General features: G+C 40.0%; 1 long non-coding RNA gene across 1 annotated transcript in view; it reads right to left on the bottom strand.

The window, feature by feature from the left end:
* Window positions 1–16,088: 16,088 nt before the first annotated feature.
* Window positions 16,089–21,093, bottom strand: part of LOC141372736 (uncharacterized) — an 823,585-nt gene continuing 818,580 nt past the window's right edge. Inside the window, exon 3 of the long non-coding RNA XR_012378138.1 lies at window positions 16,089–16,142. This is a non-coding gene — a long non-coding RNA (uncharacterized lncRNA). The remainder of the gene's footprint in view (window positions 16,143–21,093) is intronic.

Below are 21,093 nucleotides of genomic sequence, written 5' to 3'. Positions count from 1 at the left end.
CCAGAAGCACTGAGCAGAGTAGCTGGTGCATAGTTTATGCTGAATAATAATAATAACGTAGAAAACCTCTATACTTCAGAGTGGTGTCTTTTTATGACTAGAATTCCAAGTTTATTTTCCCCTTCTTTGATGAAAAATAATGATAATAAGGTACTTATCCCTAATATCTGTTTCAGCAAATGAATCAGAGGCTGAATCTCAATGTGAATAAATCAAAGTGAAAAAGGTCAGCATCAATCACTTTTGATCTTCTTCCATTACGAAACACCAATTAATGCTCTTAAGTTAAACATGACCATGTGTCATTTTGTTGTAGCTAAGTGATCTCGGGGTGTGAAGGAAATAAAAGAACTCAGCTTAGAAAGTGAACAGAAAATTAGAATATTGTATTCAAGAATAATCCCTCAGAGTTTACACTTCATTATTCTACCAAATGCAGATTTAAAATGTACATTTACTAAAACAAATTTTTTTAACACAGTCTGCAATCTCAGATTCAAAGGCATGAATATTTTAGGTTTATTAGCATAAACTGAATACCAGCATGCAAACACTGAAATGAATTTAAGGAAATTGTTAATGATTCATTACACAGAGTTATTAGATTTTTGTGTGATCGGAGCAAATGCATTAGCAAAAACAATTATGCACTGATACAACGAAAAACCACTCTCAGGGAAAAAGTCATTAGTGTAATAAAAAGGATGTTTTGCAGGGGTTCCTCCTGTATTTTCTTTGACTCGATCACAAACAGCTGTTGCCATCTGCCAGAGAGAGCCCTTGGCAAAGATACTTGACAAACCTCTGCCAAGCCCTCATGTGTTGAGAATGTCTACCCCCAGAACTCTCGGAGACTGAATATTGAGAAGTAGCAAACGAATCTCCAGTGAGACTGATTTATCTCATTGTTAAGGGATCATAGGAGAAAAATAAAACAAAGTAAGCATGAAAAGTATATTCATGGGAAATTGCTTTTGTGGCTTCTGCTTCTGTCTCTGAAACTTTTAGAGGGTGTGTGCTTTCACCCACAACAGATTCATTGTTCAAATTTATTATTGTATCATACCTACTTTTTAATGTGTCTTTGAACGGTTTGGACATCATCATTTTTGTATCCTCAGGACCTGGCACAGAGCATTCATAAATGATGAATGAGTGAATGAATGAAGAAAAATGTCAGTTGGTCCAGTTCACCATGACTGGTGTCAAAGACCCTAAGATCAGTTAAGAACTTAAAATACTAGTCTAAGTGTTCACAGGGATATCTTCGTGAGAACTGTACCTCAGAACCACTGAACCTTTCTATCATGGCTTAGCGTTCCTAGAATAGATATAGTCCGAGGCAGCAGGAAATGAGGCAATCATGTGCAGACACTGAATGCTCAAGCCATGTGACATAGACCAGATCCACACCCACCCCCTCCAAAAAAGAAGTTAGGCAGTCGTCCAGATCAATGAAACAGAAAAAGACGTTTGCCAGGAATTTCCAGATTACTCAGGCAAAGTGTGTTCCTTTTTCTGCTTGAATTAATAGTATAATTGCCTTGGTTCTCCGTTTGTCTATTCATGTTCAGACATAGCTTCAGATAAAATAATTTGAGGCAGAGTGTCCTAGGGGTATAAAAGAGGTGGAGCCCAGAGACAAAGGAGGAACCTTCAAAATTAGCTCAACTGTGTCACACACAGAACAACTTGAATGCATCCAGGTGGCAGTTTGAAAATTATGAATCGAAACTGGATCTACACAAATGATTAGGAAATGCTTATTTGAATGTTATGAATAAGAATGGTAGCTATTTTCACAACATGAAGCATTTGACTTTACCTTCACATATCAATATTTCAAAAGCATCTCTCTCGATGTTGACTGCAAAGAGACTTTCCTGTAAGAATTCAGTCTGGAAAGCTTAAAAGAAATAGTGGTGAAGATGAAATGTTTTTAAAAACTAAACATAAGTAAGAATACAGCCTCCCAGGAAATGATGTTGAAGAATAAAAAAATCAAATTAAGTACAGTAGAGTCTCACGATGATGTTATCTCTAAAGCCCTGGCTCTGAGATCATGTTAGAGATGGAATGGTATATGGAAGAGTGCCTTCTGCCCTCCCATTATCTGTCTGTGTTATATTTTATCCAAGACAACTCAACTGCTAACGAACTCCAGATTATGACTGATCATAGCAGAATTCTAAAATCTGATAGAAAAATAAACAGGCACCACATAAACTAAAATAAAATAATCTGTGAAAAAGCTTTGTAAACTGCAACACAGCATGCAAATCTGAGTTATTATGGTACGGAAGGCTCATCGGAGTTTTTTTTTTTTTAATAAAACAACATGACTAATTTCGAGAACAAAACCTCATTAAATCTTTTAGCCTGATTTTCCTTTTTAATTATTGGAAGCTTATCGATTTTCTGCGACTAGATTTCTTTCCTGAAACTAGATCTCTCCCTGCTGGGATTGGATTTCACAGAGACTGAGATGCATCACCTCTGGAACTGTTTGAGTCAAGGAAGATGGGATTAGTCTACCTGCGTTAAAGGAATTTACCATAGAAAACACAGAACAGGAAAAAAATTAGTGAAAGGAAAGCAAATCAAGATCACTATGGACTTTTGAGTACTGGTAGTTAAAACTGTAGCGAGGGTCCCCTTGCTTACTTGGAATTCTATTCTGGGACCTTGAAAAGAATGCACAGACTTCCTTTGAGTCAGACTTGGGACATAAAATGAAATGATTTTGTTGTAGTAAGCTAAATGACCTGCAAAATAATTTTTTTCCCTGTAGACTTAGTCATTTTTCCCCAGACCTAATAGTTTAAAAATGATATGTAAAGCTGATATAAATTAAAAAAAAGTACATAAATGCTCATGCATTTTAAAAAATAGTCTCCAGGAGTCGGAAGACTGTAGTGAATGACCTTATAAACCAAATTGTCAGTGATATTTTTTGCTTTAACGTTATTTGTTCTTTAGGAATTGCATTTTTTTCTTTCCGAGTTTGCTGCTCTGAGAGGAAAAAGTGTGCTTTTAGATGTCTCATCGGATTAAATAATTTTAATATTAAATTCTTTTGGAAAATCTGTCTGCAAATATTTTGCGTCTCCCATCAGTTTAAAAAATTAGCATATCCTCAGTTGATGTATATTAAAACATTTATAAAAAAATAGATAATTTAAAGATGTTTAAATGAAAGTATTTGATCTTAAGAAGAAATAATTAACTCCGTATCTAGGATATTTTTTATAATTACCTTTGATGGACTTAAAAATAACACATCCCATTCAGCCATTGCTTCATTATTTGTTATTGTTTTCACTGTGTCCTTGGGCTTTCATCACTTTGTAAATTGCTTTTAGATGCCTATGTTGCTACCCTAAGTCCCATCTGGGAGATTCTATACTTTGAACACATTATGATGCAGTTTGCAGCAATTTTGTCTCAGTAGAGATCAGTTTTTCCTACTAGTATCTAGTCAAATTCAATTTGAATGAAATTTAGTGGGTTAATCAAATTCTCCTGACAAAAACTTTGTACAATTAAGTATTTTATAAAATGAGAGGTCTATTTTTATACACTTAAATTTCTTTATTCAGAAATTTGGGTCACAATATTACTTTAGTAAGGTATACTTGGGAATATCTATTTTCATTCTTACCAGTTTCACTTTCTTTTAGATTTTTTAAATAAACAAAAAGACCAAAGGACTCACCAGTGTATTGATACTAGTTCTACAGTTCCCAAAATATGCTTTAAGATGGGGATTAAGAAAATGAGCAGAATTGGAAACCTCTTCCCTTTTTGTTGTTGATGTTGTCATTTAAAATACTTTAAACCATATTTAATAAAAATAAATTCACTCAAAAATGTTTAAATACATAGGTGTTATATTGTTACCACAATTGGAAATGGTATGGAGAAAATTATGTTTCAAAATGATTCTGAGTAATCTCATACATACACACACACACACACACACCCCACCCATGACTTTTTTTTCCAGAGCCTAAGAACCTGTAGTAGTGTGGTGGTCCCACAATTAAGAATAATCTTGGGGGTGCCTGGGTGGCTCACTTGGTTAAGTGACTGCCTTCGGCTCAGGTCATGATCCTGGAGTCCCGGGATCGAGTCCTGCATCGGGCTCCCTGCTCAGCAGGGAGTCTGCTTCTCCCTCTGACCTTACCCCCTCTCGTGCTCTCTCTCTCTCACTCTCTCTCAAATAAATAAATAGAATATTTAAAAAAAAAGAACTTTGAAAACCTCATTAAGAAAAAAAAAGAATAATCTTGGGAAGTACAAAAGATTGAAATGAGATCTTCCAGTCACATATGACTTAACCCCAAACATGGTGCAACAATGTACTCTCAACTCCTGCAATGAAAATGTATATAAATATATTTAAAAATCAAATGAAAATTTTTAGAATCAGGTAGTCATTACAATGTGATTCACATATGGGTTTTGCTTTGCTTTCTGTGGATAACATAAGTTAGAGGTGTATTCTATTTTTGACCATATTTCTGATTAAGTTTATTTGGTCATAGTAAAGGACAATTCAATGAATAGTTTTCAATATATAGCCCCTTTTATTTAATGGATTCTCTTTTCAAGTTTTAGCCACAGCTGAATGACGATGGGGTCTTAGTTGCTACTCTCATAATGAGAGGAAGAAAGTACAGTCTACCAAATGTTCAAATGTGCCTATTCTTAGGTTTTATTCTAACTAATTTAATAACATTAAAAATTAATCTTCTCCACTCTTTAGGGAAGTGAAAATTTTAGATGAAGGATTGGAGATATGATTTATATGGGTACTTAATTATTTAATTATTGATGTCCACCGCTGCCCCTAGGCTGTAAATCAGAGTAGATAGGGCCTGGTGCTTTGTGACAGTGACTGGGCATGTTAAAATCTGTGATGGGTCACTTTAAAGCATAGGTATTACCCAATCTCCTAGCGTAAGCAACATCCCGGGGGGAAGGGAAACCATCTTTCTAAGGGTGGATGGTATATTTCATCAGACTTTTGCTACAGACAGTTTTCTAATTTATTACACCAACTTTGTTTCTAACGTACCAAGTATCTCCCTCCTTTGTTGCTCACCCACCTCTGCCAGTTTAAGAAGAGACAACCAAGAGAGCTACCTCCCTTCTTCAGCTAACCTTCCTGCTCCCCCAGCTCACTTCCTGTTTGAAGACAGCTTATTGCTGGCACCTCACTGCTGACTTCCGCAGCCGACCTCAGCAAACTGTCCGTGGCAAAGCCTAATGCACTTGGAGGTGCCGGTCAGAGTTCGCCTAGGATTTGACCTTCCCCTACCGAGCTTCAAAAACACCTTCCTCATTCTGTGGTCGCAAGCTCAGACACAGAATGATCCGTGGTAGCATTTTCTCCCTCTGAAAGTCTTCTCAGGATTTGAGTAAATTTCACAGAGGCAAGTAAAGAAATTGGGAGCAACCAACTGGAGATTAGAAACCAAAAGTAGGTCTGGATTAGGAAGATTTTAGCCACTGACAACAGCCAAACTCTGAATTCTCAGCTGTTCTTGAGTAAATGGTGAAAAGGAAGGTCATAAAGATTAATCATTTCTGACCATAAAGTAGGTGTTCATTTTATTGGCCACCAGATACTTATATAATTCTTTCTCCTTCTTTCTTCCTCCACACTCCTGTTCAAGAGCGAAAGCACCAGAGAAAAGGAGGAGGTGGAATGGGGAGGGGCAGAGCCCGGGCACACTGGGGGAAAATGCTAGTTTCCCATTGTCTGCCCCTGTCAGCTTCCTGTGCTTCTGTTGTCTTCCCCGACAAACTTCCCTATTTTTATTGTCAGGCTGAATGAACTGGAACATTCTCTGGAGGATCTTTGCCTATTTCACAGAATCTCTCTTAATAGACAACTACTTCACCATCATTTTAGAAAAATGGCGGTAAAATGATCAGGCTTTTTATATGCTCTCCTTAATTTAAACTATTTATACTTTCCTTAATTTAAACTTCATCAGCATGAGGGACTTGGTAATACCTCTTCCAGTTTCCTCCCCACATTTCAGGTCTTTCTGTAGTTGCCATTGTTCATCAAAGCAGAGGAAGATCATCCTCCAAGTTCATTATTTGGAGGGAAAAAAAATGGTAGCCTATTTATAGCCAAGAATTGTTGCCCTGTAGACAAATGGGGGCGGGCTATCATCTTGTGCCAAGGCTCCGTGACCAGGCAGGAGATGATGGTGTGCCCAGTGATTCCAAAGACTACATGATGGGGTACATCATTCTAATTATCCTGATTCATTAGCTGTTAATTCTGTCAGGAATTTTTGACAGAAAACCAACACATCAGAGATAAAACTGAATGCATTAATTCTGGTCCTTTAAGCCTAAAATATTAACATAGCAACCAATCTGATGGAGGGAACTGTGCTGAGGGGGAGGGGCTAGTATCACAGCTGCACAATTGCATGTTGTAATCACCGCTGTTATCTTGTGTGCTTTATATTCAGTAGTTCTCTGATAGTCTCTGTGCTGAGCACTGCATATTGATTTGGAGAAAAGTAAATTAGTTTCTGAATACATGAGGCCTTTCTGGTATACTTAGAACAATTCACTTCCCTTTTTTTCTCCTCTGATTTATTTTCTAACTGCAAATGTCATGTGACTTGCTTATTTTTAACTTTTTTATTACATAATTTATTAGGCAGCCTATTTGATGGGCTTAACATGCAAAAAAATTAAGTTAAATTAGCAATGAATTTCTTCTTCATAAGAGCCTGATTCAAAACTCACATTCAAATGTTCTGACACGGTATATGGATGTTTATGAAAATCATCCTACGCAGACATCTAGAAGGTACAGGGGAGCAGTGATTGTGTTAGAAAAGCAGCACTTTGATTCAAACATGAGGCCTTTCAGTTGTTGGAAACCTCAATGTTCTCTGACAAGAGGCTTCAGACTGTAGCTATGCCCTGAGACCCTGAATATTACTGCTGCCTGCCACTCATGTCCCCCTGACATCTCTATCCCCCTGAGACTGGGTGGTGGGAAGTGCATGCTTTCATGAGGGCAACTGGGCTGCTCACCCTCCATGAAGAGGGCTGGAGAGCGAGGAGTGTCTTGGGGACAGCGTCAGTTAGGGTCCCCTCCCTCCATCAGGGGGCTCCATTTGAGCCACCGTCTCCAATCTGGGAGGACACAATGAGCTAGTGGATGTCATCGAGCTTAAAAAGAGCACCCTAAGCGCTAAATTCTCTCCTCTGATAGGATAGGTAGCTGCCATTTATTGAGTGCCCAATGCACCAGGCGTGATGCTAGATACCTGAGAGAAGAAGCTCATTTAATCCTTAAACAACCCTGCAAGATAGGTTTTGTTATTATTCCCATGCTAATGATCAGGAGACTGAGGCTTAGGAAGGTAAAGTTACTGGCCCAGTGTTACATGGCGAGAAAGGAGTAACACAGACTCTAACTCATGTTCTAATTCAGGCACACCCATCATTGCTCTCGACTACTCCCCAGGCTCCCTCCCAACCAGCTGTCATTATGCTGAGCAGGCAGTTGGTACCTCATAAGATGACCCCAGGATCTGGCATCAAAAGACCTGTGCTCACAGGATGTTCTGCCTCTTTTTAGTACATGACCAGTGTGTCAGGCTGTTCCCTTGCCCCAGGTTGGTGAAATGGGGAAATTAGACTGACCGCAAAGGACAGAATCAAATCCGTTTTCTAAGCAGAGTACTTGGTATAATAGGTGCTCAGTTAATGTTTGTTGAGTCTGATTCTTGTGTGACTTAATTCTATCAAGAAAATATATTAATTTATTTTATATAGCTTTGCATTAAATAGCATCTTGATAACATCTCAGCTCATCTTTAACTGCAACTTAAGAAAGTCTCAGTATGCCTTTGAGAGCATGATTTTCTACTTCACTCTTATCTTGTACATAGATACCAAAGCATCTGCTTCCACATTTAGACCTCACATTCTCAGCCAGACGTGCATACATATGTTAGGAAGATGAAGCACAAGTCCCCACAGCAGGAACCCGGTGACAGGTCGTTGAACTGAATCTTGGGTTTGTCAGTGAGCTTCACCCACGATTCCGTTTACACACACTTATTTCCCCATCCAGCCTCCTTGGTCACACAGGGGTCTTGTTCTTGGCTGTGTGGGGCTCCTTCCAGCTTAGAGCCCACAACACCTCACCGTGCCCACTTCAAGAAGGAGAAGGTGTTGTTGGCAGTGTAGCTGGAGTGGAAAGGTAGGTTGCACAGGGTGACAGAAAGAGAGACAAAGGTCAGGGAGAGAGAGGAGGCACACGCAGGGACACCCTTGGCCTCCCTGAGGTGATAGGCTGCCTCTGAACACAACAGAGTGAGGTGCACCCACGTGCTGTGAGAACATGCCTAGCCTTTGTAACACTGGAAAAGCTTCACAGAACTGCACATCTCAGGACCTTTGCACGTGCACTGTTGAAATGCTCTCACTCCAGGTGAGGCAGCTGGTGTCTTCTCCTCTAAAGCCTCTCTGACTTCTCTATTTAAAGCAGTCGTTAGGGGCACCTGGGTGGCTCAGTGATTAAGTGTCTGCCTTCGGCTCGGGTCATGGTCTGGGGGTCCTGAGATCGAGCCCCGCGTCGGGCTCCCTGCTCCGCAGGGGGCCTGCTTCTCCCTCTCCCACTCCCCCTGCTTGTGTTCCCTCTCTCGCTGTGTCTCTCTCTGTCAAATAAATAAATAAAATCTTTAAAAAAAAATTTAAAATAAAAAGCAGTCGTTATCACTCCCGTGACATGGTGTCATCTTCATGGCACCTTATCATGATCTGAAATTAAATTGTTTATTGAGTTACTTGTTTTCTGATTTGTCATCCCCTTCTAGAGTGCAAGCTTCTTACTGCTATCTCCCCAATGCCCAGATTGACTCCGAGTATATTTATGAAATGAGTAACTATTACCAGTGACATTTCATCCCCTTTTAGGCTGTTAATTTCCTCCTTATTCTAGGAGACCTCCACTTCGATATCCCATATTTATTCAAAGCCAGACATCAAAAATTGAGTTACAAATCCTCTTTTCAGTTCCTAAAAGAGCCAAGATATATCCTATCTCACAGCTTTGGCATGGTGTTCCCTCTGTCTGGAACATCAACCACCTCAACCCCCTCCTTCTCCCACCACATTCTTTGCTATTAAGTGGCTGACTGCTTCTCATCCAAATACAATGTCATTCCTCAGAAAGGACTTCCCTGATCACCCCAATCAACCAATCCCTCATTATTTTCTATCAGAATAATATAAATTTTCTTTTCTTTTTTCACATAACATATTAATTTCAAGTATACAGCATAATGATGCGATATTTGCATATATTGTGAAAGGATAACCCCAATAAGTCTAGTGAACATTCATCACCCCATATAGTTACAAATTTTTTGTAACAAAGGTACAAACTTCCAGTTATAAAAGTAAGAGGTCCTGGTGATGTAATGTATAGCATGGCGACTATAGTTAATACCACTGTATTATATAGTTGAAAGTTGCAAAAAGAGTAGATCTTAAAAGTTTTCATCACAAGAAAAAAATTGGATTTCCTTTGCTTGTTTGTTTGTTTTCATTTTTCCATTCAGTTACTAATTTGTTTCTTATCTATCTCCCCCACTAGACTCTAAGTTTCATTAAGGCAGAGACCATGAATATTTTATTTTATAGTGCATGCTAAGGACATAACACATTGCCTAAAACACAATGCCAAGGGGCGCCTGGGTGGCTCAGTCGTTAAGCGTCTGCCTTCGGCTCAGGGCGTGATCCCAGGGTCCTGGGATCGAGCCCCTCATCGGGCTCCCTGCTCCGCGGGAAGCCTGCTTCTCCCTCTCCCGCTCCCCCGGCTTGCGTTCCCTCTCTCGCTGTGTCTCTCTCTGTCAAATAAATAAAATCTTAAAAAAAATAAATAAGTAAAACACAATGCCTAAAACATAGTGGGTACTAAATGAATTGTTGAATGAATGAATGATTTTAAGTCAGTCACTCACATTTGGATTAGGAGACAAATCTTCCATCCAGATTTATTAATTGCTGTAACTCCTTACCTCTTTTAATTTCTAGATAAACTCTCCCTCTGCTAAAGGACAAGTTAAAATTCTACTTTGTCCATGAGGCTCCGTTAAACATTCCAACCACAGTCACCTTTCCTTTTGCCGGTCTAATTCATTTAATTCACCAACTGGTGCCAAGGGCTGTAAGAGATACAAAGGTGCACCGGGTATGATTGCTGACCTCAAAGAGGCTTGAATATTTATCACATACTTTTGGATTTGAGTGGAATTTATATGTGTCAAATGAATAAATGAATGAGCTTAATTATAGCTTTGTTGACCTCCCAACTCATTTTTCATATTAAACACAACACATAACTTCTTCCCATAATCTTCCTGGGAAGGCTCAAGAAAGATCATCTTTCCAGAAGAATTGAGAGAGCAATCTATTCTCAGTGCAGAACTGATGCTGAGAAATGAAGTAGCTTCCCAGCATCTCCTGAGTCTTGTTTGCACTCCACTAATTTATTATATTTAAATGAACTTCCAGAAAACACACCCTCTTGGTTTTAAATGCAAACACAAAACCCTTTCCTAAGCCAAAGGTGAAGGTTTTTCATTAGCTATTAGCTGAAATGACATCCTTTCACTTTTCTTTTTCTCCCCCAGGTTTCTCATGGTCATAGAAGGCAGTGTTGTATTTGTGGCCCCACTAATTTGAAATCAAGTTTGAAATCAAATTCAGATTTTTTCCCCTTGCTTCATCCATTCCATCCAACCCTTAAAAAAAGTGTTGTGTCTTAGTATAAGAACAAGTAGCTAATGTGTGGGAAATGCTGTCAGTCTGTTGGCTCTCTGTCTATATGATGCTCCACCAGGTTTCAGTCATTTTTCTCTGCATTAATAAATGGAGCAGCTGTTTTGGAAGTGTTATGGCACAACTGGTGGCCCACCAATTTCCTATAACATCGCTCACCTTTATTCTACTTTCTAACACCCCCCAAGTGCAGGCTACTACCTCTCGTTCTAGTTTCTCCTCCTTCTTTCTGCTCTGCCCATCTCAGCCACACGATCAAATTCCAGTCTCCTTTAGGTGTGTGACCTCCAGATCAGTCCTCGTTCCTAGCTCATTGACTCAGCCTTCCAACGAACAGACATCAGGAAGCTCACCATCCGTCCTCATCTCCTATAATGTTCTGGTTATATTTTCCACTTAACTAAAACCATCCTGTTTGTCACCCTCTGCTGTTCACTCACTCATTCAGTTGTTCAATCTCCTCCTTAAATCCTTCAACTGGTCCTGCCCAACCCACCTCCATCATATACCCCAGAGCCAAGCACTTCTTGCCAACATCACTGCTACAACTTCATCCCAGCTGCAATCACCTGTTCCCTACGCTTTGTTAACAGACTCCTGGACCAGGCCTCCCTGAGCCTCCTGCCAGACCGCCTCCTGCATGGTGACTACAAACAACTCTGCAGATGTTCTTTCTAAAACCCAAGTCACGTCATGTCACTCCCCTGCTTAAAATGTTCAGGTGCCTTCCATTTGAGACCGTGACGAAATCCCAACTTCCTACCTTGACCTGCAAGATCCTGTGTGAGCTGACATCTCCCGCCCCCTCACCTCTTGCTCTGTCAATTCATTCTGGGCACACTGGCCTGTGTGGCTCTTGGGAAACGCCAAGCTCATTCCCTTCTCAGGGCCTGGGACTTGCTCTTCCTGGCCTTTGTGGTCATCTTTCCCCGAATCTTCTCCACATGGCTTCCTGCTTCTCAGGATCTCACAATCACTTCAGACGTCTCCGCCAAGAGGCCTTCTCTGGCCTCTCTAGTAAGCAACATCCCTCTCCACTCTGTAGGATGGATCCAGAAATCATGCACTTGGTATTTGTAATCTGTGTCCTTGGCACCTAGCCGCGCGCATCAGGGCTAAGTCCAATTTTCCTGCAGAAATACTGTGATGTATTTGAGGTCCTTCTCTTCGATGACATTACACTGCTCTCCTAGATAAGCAAAAGCAACACATCTTTCTTTTTCAGTGCTTCCAGTGTTTTTTTTTTTTTTCAATATGAGAAGCAATAAAAGGCTTTAAGCCCTTCTTTATTTTTAAAGAATTGGTTCCCGGGTAGCATCTTTGATATGTATAAGGAAACTATAGATAAGGAAAATAATGAAATCTGACTCTATATTAACAGAAGGGATATTAAAAGGAAAATTAAGTTTTTCTCAAAAAATCTGAATGGTGGGAAAGTACATCAAGAGAGCACATACTTCAGGACCAGCCAAGCAGTTCATGTCATTCTAAAGATACCTCAGGTACCCCTACAGACAAGAGAAGAAACAAAGGGCCAATTTCTCTGGTAAAAGAATACAATGACTATTGTTATAGGAAAGAGAGAGGAAGAGATGATTTTGTTGCGTATTATACCAGATTTCAAAATACATGTGGTTTCCTGCTAGAAACTTAATTTCTAGTCTCATCTCAGAACAGCTTGGGCTGGGCTGTCATAGATTTCCTGTGCCCCTCTCTGATAATATGTGTATAAAAATAGAAAACAAGAAGAAAACACTTCTCAACCAAAAATATATCATATTGTGTTTCAAGTGGGAGGTAAGAGAAACAAAGACTACACCATTAGTTAAATCTCTATTACACATTCAGTTTTTATGTCCCTCAGAGTAGCTCCCTAACAGCTACTGGTGCAGAATGCTAGAGACCTGTTGGAATGGGCACCTATTTGGCAAGTGTGATCCAAGCATCTGGAGAAGATCCACGGTCTTGCAAAACAAGTAGGGAAAAAATCCAAAGCAAGTCTGCAATCTATATGGAAAGTAGTATGAAACCAGTTTTTTGGGGGGCAATATAAGGACTACCATATCATAAGGCCTGGAAATGGGGGTCTTTCTTGCCAGTCTGCCACTGGTGTGGGAACCGCTAATGGATCCAATGAATCATGTTTTAGCTATCTCATAAATGGGATCCTTTAGAATGCTCAGCAAATAAAGCTTCTATTATTCATCCATCTTTGACTAGCTACTGTACACAGTCCACATCTTGTTTGCTATGCCTATGAAAAGAAGTGCTTAATGTTAAACACCATTGTCAAGAGTTTTTCATTTATTTAGAATTTTAATTATTATAGGTATTTGGAGAAAAAAATTTCTCCGATGTGCTCAATTATTTCTGCTATCCCGTAGGTTAGAGAAGGATGCATATGGAATGAAATTGCATCAAATCAGATTGGAATGTTTTGACAGCAAGATATGGCAAAAGGTTACACTGGTGTTATAAAGCAGGAGAGCATAACAAGTGATTTACTGTGGTAGCAGAGGCACAACCTTGAATTACAATGAATAGAGCGAGCTGGCTCTTAAAAATAGATAGCTGTTAATAAAACTGCATCTGATTAGATGAAGATTTGGGGGATAATATCTAATGGATCACAGTTCTAATATAGCCAGGTGGATTTTATTATTTCGGTTTATAATGCCCACTCTTTGGTAGACCCTCCAGACATATGTATAGCAGCCCAACAGAATACAAATAGGTCAAATTGTCAAGAGAGCCCATGTCCATTTTTATCAGGAAAGTCCTGATTTAACAGATGTGCTTTGTGTAATGCCTCAACGGACAACAGGTTTAGATTTTTTCTGAATCAACAGAAAGCAAAATTCCAGAGCCTTACATTTCTGCGTAAAACTCTCCTACTCTCATCCTTGACTAAAGGACAACTCAGATAATACAGTCTTGACTTTAGAATAAGACATCCTTCTTTAAGCCTGAAAGACAATTGAATGGAAATCCAAGGCAATGGCAAAGATGTGTTATTTTCACTATTTTAAAAGTAAGTGTTTTTATAAGAGGGATAAAAACAGTGTGTGGGTGGATTTGAAATGGGTTAGATCAGACTTGAGAGGATGTCATTGATAAAACAAAAGAAAACAAAGATAGTCATCATGCTATCGAGCACCAGTTTCAAAGTGTTTTCATGTCTTCTTCTCCAATGCTCAAAATATCCTTTTAAAAGGAAAGTAAATTCTATCCCCATTTTACAAATTAGAAATTAGATCTCAGTGTGAAAAAGCCATCCTGATAAGAGAGCAAAATGATCAAAGATCAGAAACAGTGCTTTTTAACGTTCTTTTATTACCTTCCATCAGATATTTCTGGGATAGCTATATAAAATAATCACGAACTGTCTCAATGTCCCCTTACCACTGTCCCAACCCCCGTATTCATTTTTTCCCGATATCGCCCATCCCTACTTCCCAGATTACATATTGTGCCCATGTGTAAAACTACAGATACACAAAAAACAGTTTAGTGGCTAAGAGAAAAAATATATCTACATTAATATACTTAAAAGAAACCTATTTATGTTAAGGTCATTAAGTACGTGAAAAATGTTCATCTTTGGGGGATGGAGCAAGATGGCGGAGGAGTAGGAGACCTGGATTTCGTCTGGTCCCAGGAATTCAGCTGAATAGGGGTCAAACCATTCTGAACACCTACGAACTCAACAGGAGATCGAAGAAGAGAATAGCAACAACTCTCTGAACAGAGAAGCGACCACTTACTGGAAGGTAGGACGTGCGGAGAAGTGAATCCGAGGCGATATTCGGGAGGATAGACGGCGGGGGGGGGGGCCTCTGTCGGCCGCTTCTGGCAAGTGCTAGAGCCGCGGAGCACAAAATCGGACCTTTTAGAAGTCGGCTCCGCTGAGGGACGTCGCTCCAGTGGCTAAGTGGGGGGTGGAACCCTCGCAGGACAGTGTGGTCTCAGGACCCTCGGAGTCACAGAAAGACCAGGGGTGCCTGAGTGCGGCAGAGCTCCCAGGTATCGGAGTGGGGAAGCCGGCTGCAGAGACGGAGCTGAGGCGCGGGCTCTCGGCTCGGGGTGGCCATAAACTGTGATCCGTGGCCCAGTCGGGCCACTGCTCCTGCAGCAGGGACCCAACAAGCGGCAGAGCCGGGGAGACTCCCCTTCCTCCCCAGGGAGGAGCAGCGCGGGAGCGCACTGCAGGGATCTGCTGGGTTTGGAGACTCCACACTGAGGTGGTGCCAGAGATAGAAATGCTCGGTCACAGGCCGGGTGAGCGCGGAGTGCGGCCGGAGACCAGGAAGACGGGAGTGACTGCTTTTCTCTGGGGGCGCACTGAGGAGCAGAGCCCCGAGTTCTCAGCTCCTCCGAGCGGAGATTGGGAGGCCACCATTTTCACTCTGGTCCTCCAAAGCTGTACCGAGAGCTTACAGGGAACAAAAGCTCCTGAGAGCAAACCCGAGCAGATGGCTTAGCCAGGACCGACAAGGGCGGGGCAATTCCGCCTCGGGCAAAGACATTTGGGAACCACAGCAACAGGCCCCTCCCCCAGAAGATCAGCACGAACAGCCAGCAAGCCAAGACCAAGTTTACCGATCAAGGAGAATGGGAGAACTCCAGCGCTAGGGGAATACTGAACATAGAATTCATGGCTTTTTTTTACCATGATTCATTAGTTTTTCAAAGTTAATTTTTTTAACTGTTCTTTTTTTTTTTTTGAATTTTTCTTTTTCCCTTTTTCAACCAACATCTTATCAATCCCTCTTTTAAAAAAAAACATTTTTTATTTTTCATTTTTGGAGTCATATTTCATCCCTTCATAGTAGTTACCCTTATTTTTGGCATATATATATAGGTTGTTCTGTCTTTAAAATTTTGAGATACAGTTTCTTCCAACAGATCAAAATATACCCTAAATCACTAGTGTATGGCTTTGTTCTAGTCTCCTGCCTGATCACATTCTCTCCCGTTTTTTTCTTTTTTTTTTTAAATCTTCTTTCTTTTTTCAAAAACTTCTTATCAATTCCTTTTATAAAATCTTTTATAAGTTTCATCTTTACAGTCATCTTCCACCCCTTCATTGTATCAACCCTTATTTTGTACATATATAAGTCTTTCTTCCTTTAAAATTTTAGGAAGCACTTTCTTCTAACAGACCAAAATACGCCCAAAATCTAGTGTGTGGCACTGATCTATGCACTAGCCTGATCATATTTGATCATATTCTGTTTTTTTTGTTTTGTTCTGTTTTTGTTTGTTTTTATCTTTTTCTTTTTTTTCTCTCTCTTTCTTTTTTCTTTCTTTCCCTTTCTTTTCCCCTGGTTTCAGGTCTTTTCTGATTTCTATAGAGTATATTTGCTGGGGACGTTGTTAACCTGTTACCATTTTGTTCTCTCATTCATCTATTCTCCTCTGGACAAAATGACAAGATGAAAAAAATCACCTCAGCAAAAAGAACAAGAGGTAGTACTGTCTGCCAGGGACCTACTCAATACGGACATTAGTACGATGTCGGACCTAGAGTTCAGAATCATGACTTTAAAGATACTAGCTGGGCTTGAAAAAACCATGGAAGTTATTAGAGAAACCCTTTCTGGAGAAATAAAAGAACCAAAATCTAACCAAGTCGAAATCAAAAAGGCTATTAATGAGGTGCAATAAAAAATGGGGGCACTAACTGCTAGAATAAATGAGACAGAAGAGAGAATCAGCGATATAGAAGACCAAATGATGGAAAATAAAGAGGCTGAGAAAAAGAGAGATATACAACTACAGGATCACGAGGGCAGAATTCAAGAGATAAGCGATATGATAAGACAAAACAACATTAGAATAATTGGGATCCCAGAAGAAGAAGAAAGAGAGAGAGGGGCGGAAGGTATATTGGAGCAAATTATAGCAGAGAACTTCCGTAATGTGGGGAAGGAAACAGGCATCAAAATCCTGAAGGCACAGAGAACCCCTCTCAAAATCAATAAAAATAGATCAACACCCCGACATCTAATAGTAAAACTTACGAGTCTCAGAGACAAAGAGAAAATCCTGAAAGCAGCTCGGGAGAAGAGACATGTAACCTACAATGGTAGAAACATTAGATTGGCAACAGACCTATCCACAGAGACCTGGCAGGCCAGAAAGGACTGGCATGATATCTTCAGAGCACTAAACGAGAAAAATATGCAGCCGAGAATACTATATCCAGCTAGGCTGTCATTGAAAATAGAAGGAGAGATAAAAAGCTTCCAGGACAAACAAAAACTAAAGGAATTTGCAAACACGAAACCAGCCCTACAAGAAATATTGAAAGGGGTCCTCTAAGCAAAGAGAGAGCCTAAAAGCAGCATAGACCAGAAAGGAACACAGATATATATATACAGTAACAGTCACCTTACAGGCAATACAATGGCACTAAATTCATATCTTTCAATAGTTACCCTGAATGTAAATGGGCTAAATGCCCCAATCAAAAGACACAGGCTATCAGATTGGATTAAAAAACAAGACCCATCAATATGCTGTCTGCAAGAGACTCATTTTAGACCCAAAGACACCCCCACATTGAAAGTGAGGGGGTGCAAAACCATTTACCATGCTAATGGACACCAAAAGAAAGCTGGGGTGGCAATCCTTATATCAGACAAATTAGATTTTAAAACAGAGACTGTAATAAGAGATGAAGAAGGACACTATATCCTACTTAAGGGTCTATCCAACAAGAAGATCTAACAATTGTAAATATCTATGCCCCGAACATGGGAGCAGCCAATTGTATAAGGCAATTAATAACAAAAGCAAAGAAACACATTGACAACAATACAATAATAGTGGGGGACTTTAACACCCCCCTGACTGAAATGGACCGATCATCTAAGCAAAAGATCAACAAGGAAATGAAGACATTAAATGAAACACTGGACCAAATGGACTTCACAGATATATTCAGAACATTCCATCCCAAAGCAATGGAATACACATTCTTCTCTAGTGCCCATGGAACGTTCTCCAGAATTGATCATATCCTAGGTCACAAATCAGGTCTCAACCGGTACCAAAAATTGGGATTATTCCCTGCATATTTTCAGACCACAATGCTTTGAAACTAGAACTCAATCACAAGAGGAAAGTCGGAAAGAACTCAAATACATGGAGGCTAAAGAGCATCCTACTAAAGAATGAATGGGTCAACCACCAGGAAATTAAAGAAGAATTAAAAATATTCATGGAAACCAATGAAAATGAAAACACAACTGTTCAAAATCTTTGGGATACAGCAAAGGCGGTCCTAAGAGGAAAGTATATAGCAATACAAGCCGTTCTTAAGAAACAAGAAAGGTCTCAAATACACAACCTAATCCTACACCTAAAGGAGCTAGAGAAAAAACAGCAAATAAAGCCTAAACCCAGCAGGAGAAGAGAAATAATAAAGATCAGAGCAGAAATCAATGAAATAGAAACCAAAAGAACAGTAGAACAGATCAACAAAACTAGGAACTGGTTCTTTGAAAGAATTAACAAGATTGTTAAACCCCTGGCCAGACTTAAATCCAAAAGAAAAGAGAAATGACCCAAATCAACAAAATCATGAATGAAAGAGGAAAGATCACAACCAACACCAAAGAAATACAAACAATTCTAAGAACATATTATGAGCAACTCTATGCCAGCAAATCAGATAACCTGGAAGAAATGGGTGCATTCCAAGAGATGTATCAACTACCAAAATCGAACCAGGAAGAAATAGAAAACTGAACAGACCTATAACCATTAAGGAAATTGAAGGAGTCATCAAAAATCTCCTAACAAACAAAAACCCAGGGCCAGATGGCTTCCCAGGGGAATTCTACCAAACATTTCAAGAAGAATTAATACCTATTCTCCTGAAATTATTCCAAGAAATAGAAATGGGAGGAAAACTTCCAAACTCATTTTATGAGGCCACCATTACCTTGATCCCAAAACCAGACAAAGACCCCATCAAAAGGGAGAATCACAGACCAATATCCTTGATGAACATGGATGCAAAAATTCTCACCAAAATACTAGCCAATAGGATCCAACAGTACATTAAAAGGATTATTCACCACGACCAAGTGGGATTTATCCCTGGGCTGCAAGGTTGGTTCAACATCTGCAAATCAATCAACGTGATACAATACATTAACAAAAGAAAGAACAAGAATCATATGATCCTCTCAATAGATGCAGAAAAAGCATTTGACAAAGTACAGCATCCTTTCTTGATCAAAACTCTTCAGGGTATAGGGATAGAGGGTACATACATCAATATCATAAAAGCCATCTATGAAAAACCTACAGTGAATATCATTCTCAATGGGGAAAAGCTGAGAGCTTTTCCCCTAAGGTCAGGAACGCGGCAGGGATGTCCACTATCACCACTGCTATTCAACATAGTATTAGAAGTCCTAGCCACAGCAATCAGACAACAAAAAGAAATCAAAGGCATCCAAATCAGCAAAGAGGAAGTCAAACTGTCACTCTTTGCAGATGATATGATACTGTATGTGGAAAACCCAAAAGACTCCACCCCAAAACTGCTAGAACTCATACAGGAATTCAGTAAAGTAGCAGGATATAAAATCAATGCACAGAAATCAGTGGCATTCCTATACACCAACAACAAGACAGAAGAGAGACAAACCAAGGAGTCGATCCCATTTACAACTGCATCCAAAACCATAAGATACCTAGGAATAAATTTAACCAAAGAGGCAAAGGATCTGTACTCAGAAAACTATAAAATACTCATGAAAGAAATTGAGGAAGACACAAAGAAATGGAAAAACATTCCATGCTCATGGATTGGGAGAACCAACATTGTGAAGATGTCAATGCTACCTAGAGCAATCTACACATTCCACGCAATCCCCATCAAAATACCATCCACTTTTTTCAAAGAAATGGAACAAATAATCCTAAAATTTGTATGGAACCAGAAGAGACCCCGAACAGCCAGAGGAATATTGAAAAAGAAAAGCAAAGCTGGCGGCATCACAATTCCGGACTTCCAGCTCTACTACAAAGCTGTCATCATCAAGACAGTATGGTACTGGCACAAAAACAGACACATAGATCAATGGAACAGAATAGAGAGCCCAGAAATGGACGCTCAACTCTATGGTCAACTCATCTTTGACAAAGCAGGAAAGAATGTCCAATGGCAAAAGGACAGTCTCTTCAACAAATGGTGTTGGGACAATTGGACAGCCACATGCAGAAGAATGAAACTGGACCATTTCCTTACACCACACACAAAAATAGACTCCAAATGGTTGAAAGACCTAAACGTGAGACAGGAGTCCATCAAAATCCTAAAGGAGAACACAGGCAGCAACCTCTTCGACCTCAGCCACAGCAACTTCTTCCTAGAAACATTGCCAAAGGAAAGGGAAGCCAGGGCAAAAATGAACCAATGGGATTTCATCAAGATAAAAAGCTTTTGCACAGCAAAAGAAACAGTCCACAAAACCAAAAGACAACTGACAGAATGGGAGAAAATATTTGCAAATGACATATCAGATAAAGGGCTAGTATCCAAAATCTATAAAGAACTTATCAAACTCAACACCCAAAGAACAAATAATCCAATCAAGAAATGGGCAAAAGACATGAACAGACATTTTTCCAAAGAAGACATCCGAATGGCCAACAGACACATGAAAAAGTGCTCAACATTGCTCGGCATCAGGGAAATCCAAATCGAAACCTCAATGAGATACCACCTCACACCAGTCAGAATGGCTAAAATGAACAAGTCAGGAAACGACAGATGTTGGTGGGGATGCGGAGAAAGGGGAACCCTCCTACACTGTTGGTGGGAATGCAAGCTGGTGCAACCACTCTGGAAAACAGTATGGAGGTTCCTCAAACAGTTGACAATGGAGCTACCCTACGACCCAGCAATTGCACTACTGGGTATTTACCACAAAGATACAAATGTAGGGATCCGAAGGGGTACGTGCACCCCCATGTTTATAGCAGCAATGTCCATGATAGCCAAACTGTGGAAAGAGCCAAGATGTCCATCGGCAGATGAATGGATAAAGAAGAGGTGGTATATATACACAATGGAATATTATGCAGCCATCAAAAGGAATGAGATCTTGCCATTTGCAACAACGTGGATGGAACTGGAGGGTGTTATGCTGAGTGAAATAAGTCAATCAGAGAAAGACATGTATCATATGACCTCACTGATACAAGGAATTCTTAATCTCAGGAAACAAACTGAGT

This window comes from Callorhinus ursinus, unplaced genomic scaffold, assembly GCF_003265705.2.
Source record: "Callorhinus ursinus isolate GAN/ISIS: 27379988/994484 unplaced genomic scaffold, GSC_fseal_2.0 scaffold5, whole genome shotgun sequence".
NCBI classification, from domain to species: Eukaryota; Metazoa; Chordata; class Mammalia; order Carnivora; family Otariidae; genus Callorhinus; species Callorhinus ursinus.
This window is presented reverse-complemented; position numbering and strand designations above follow the sequence as displayed.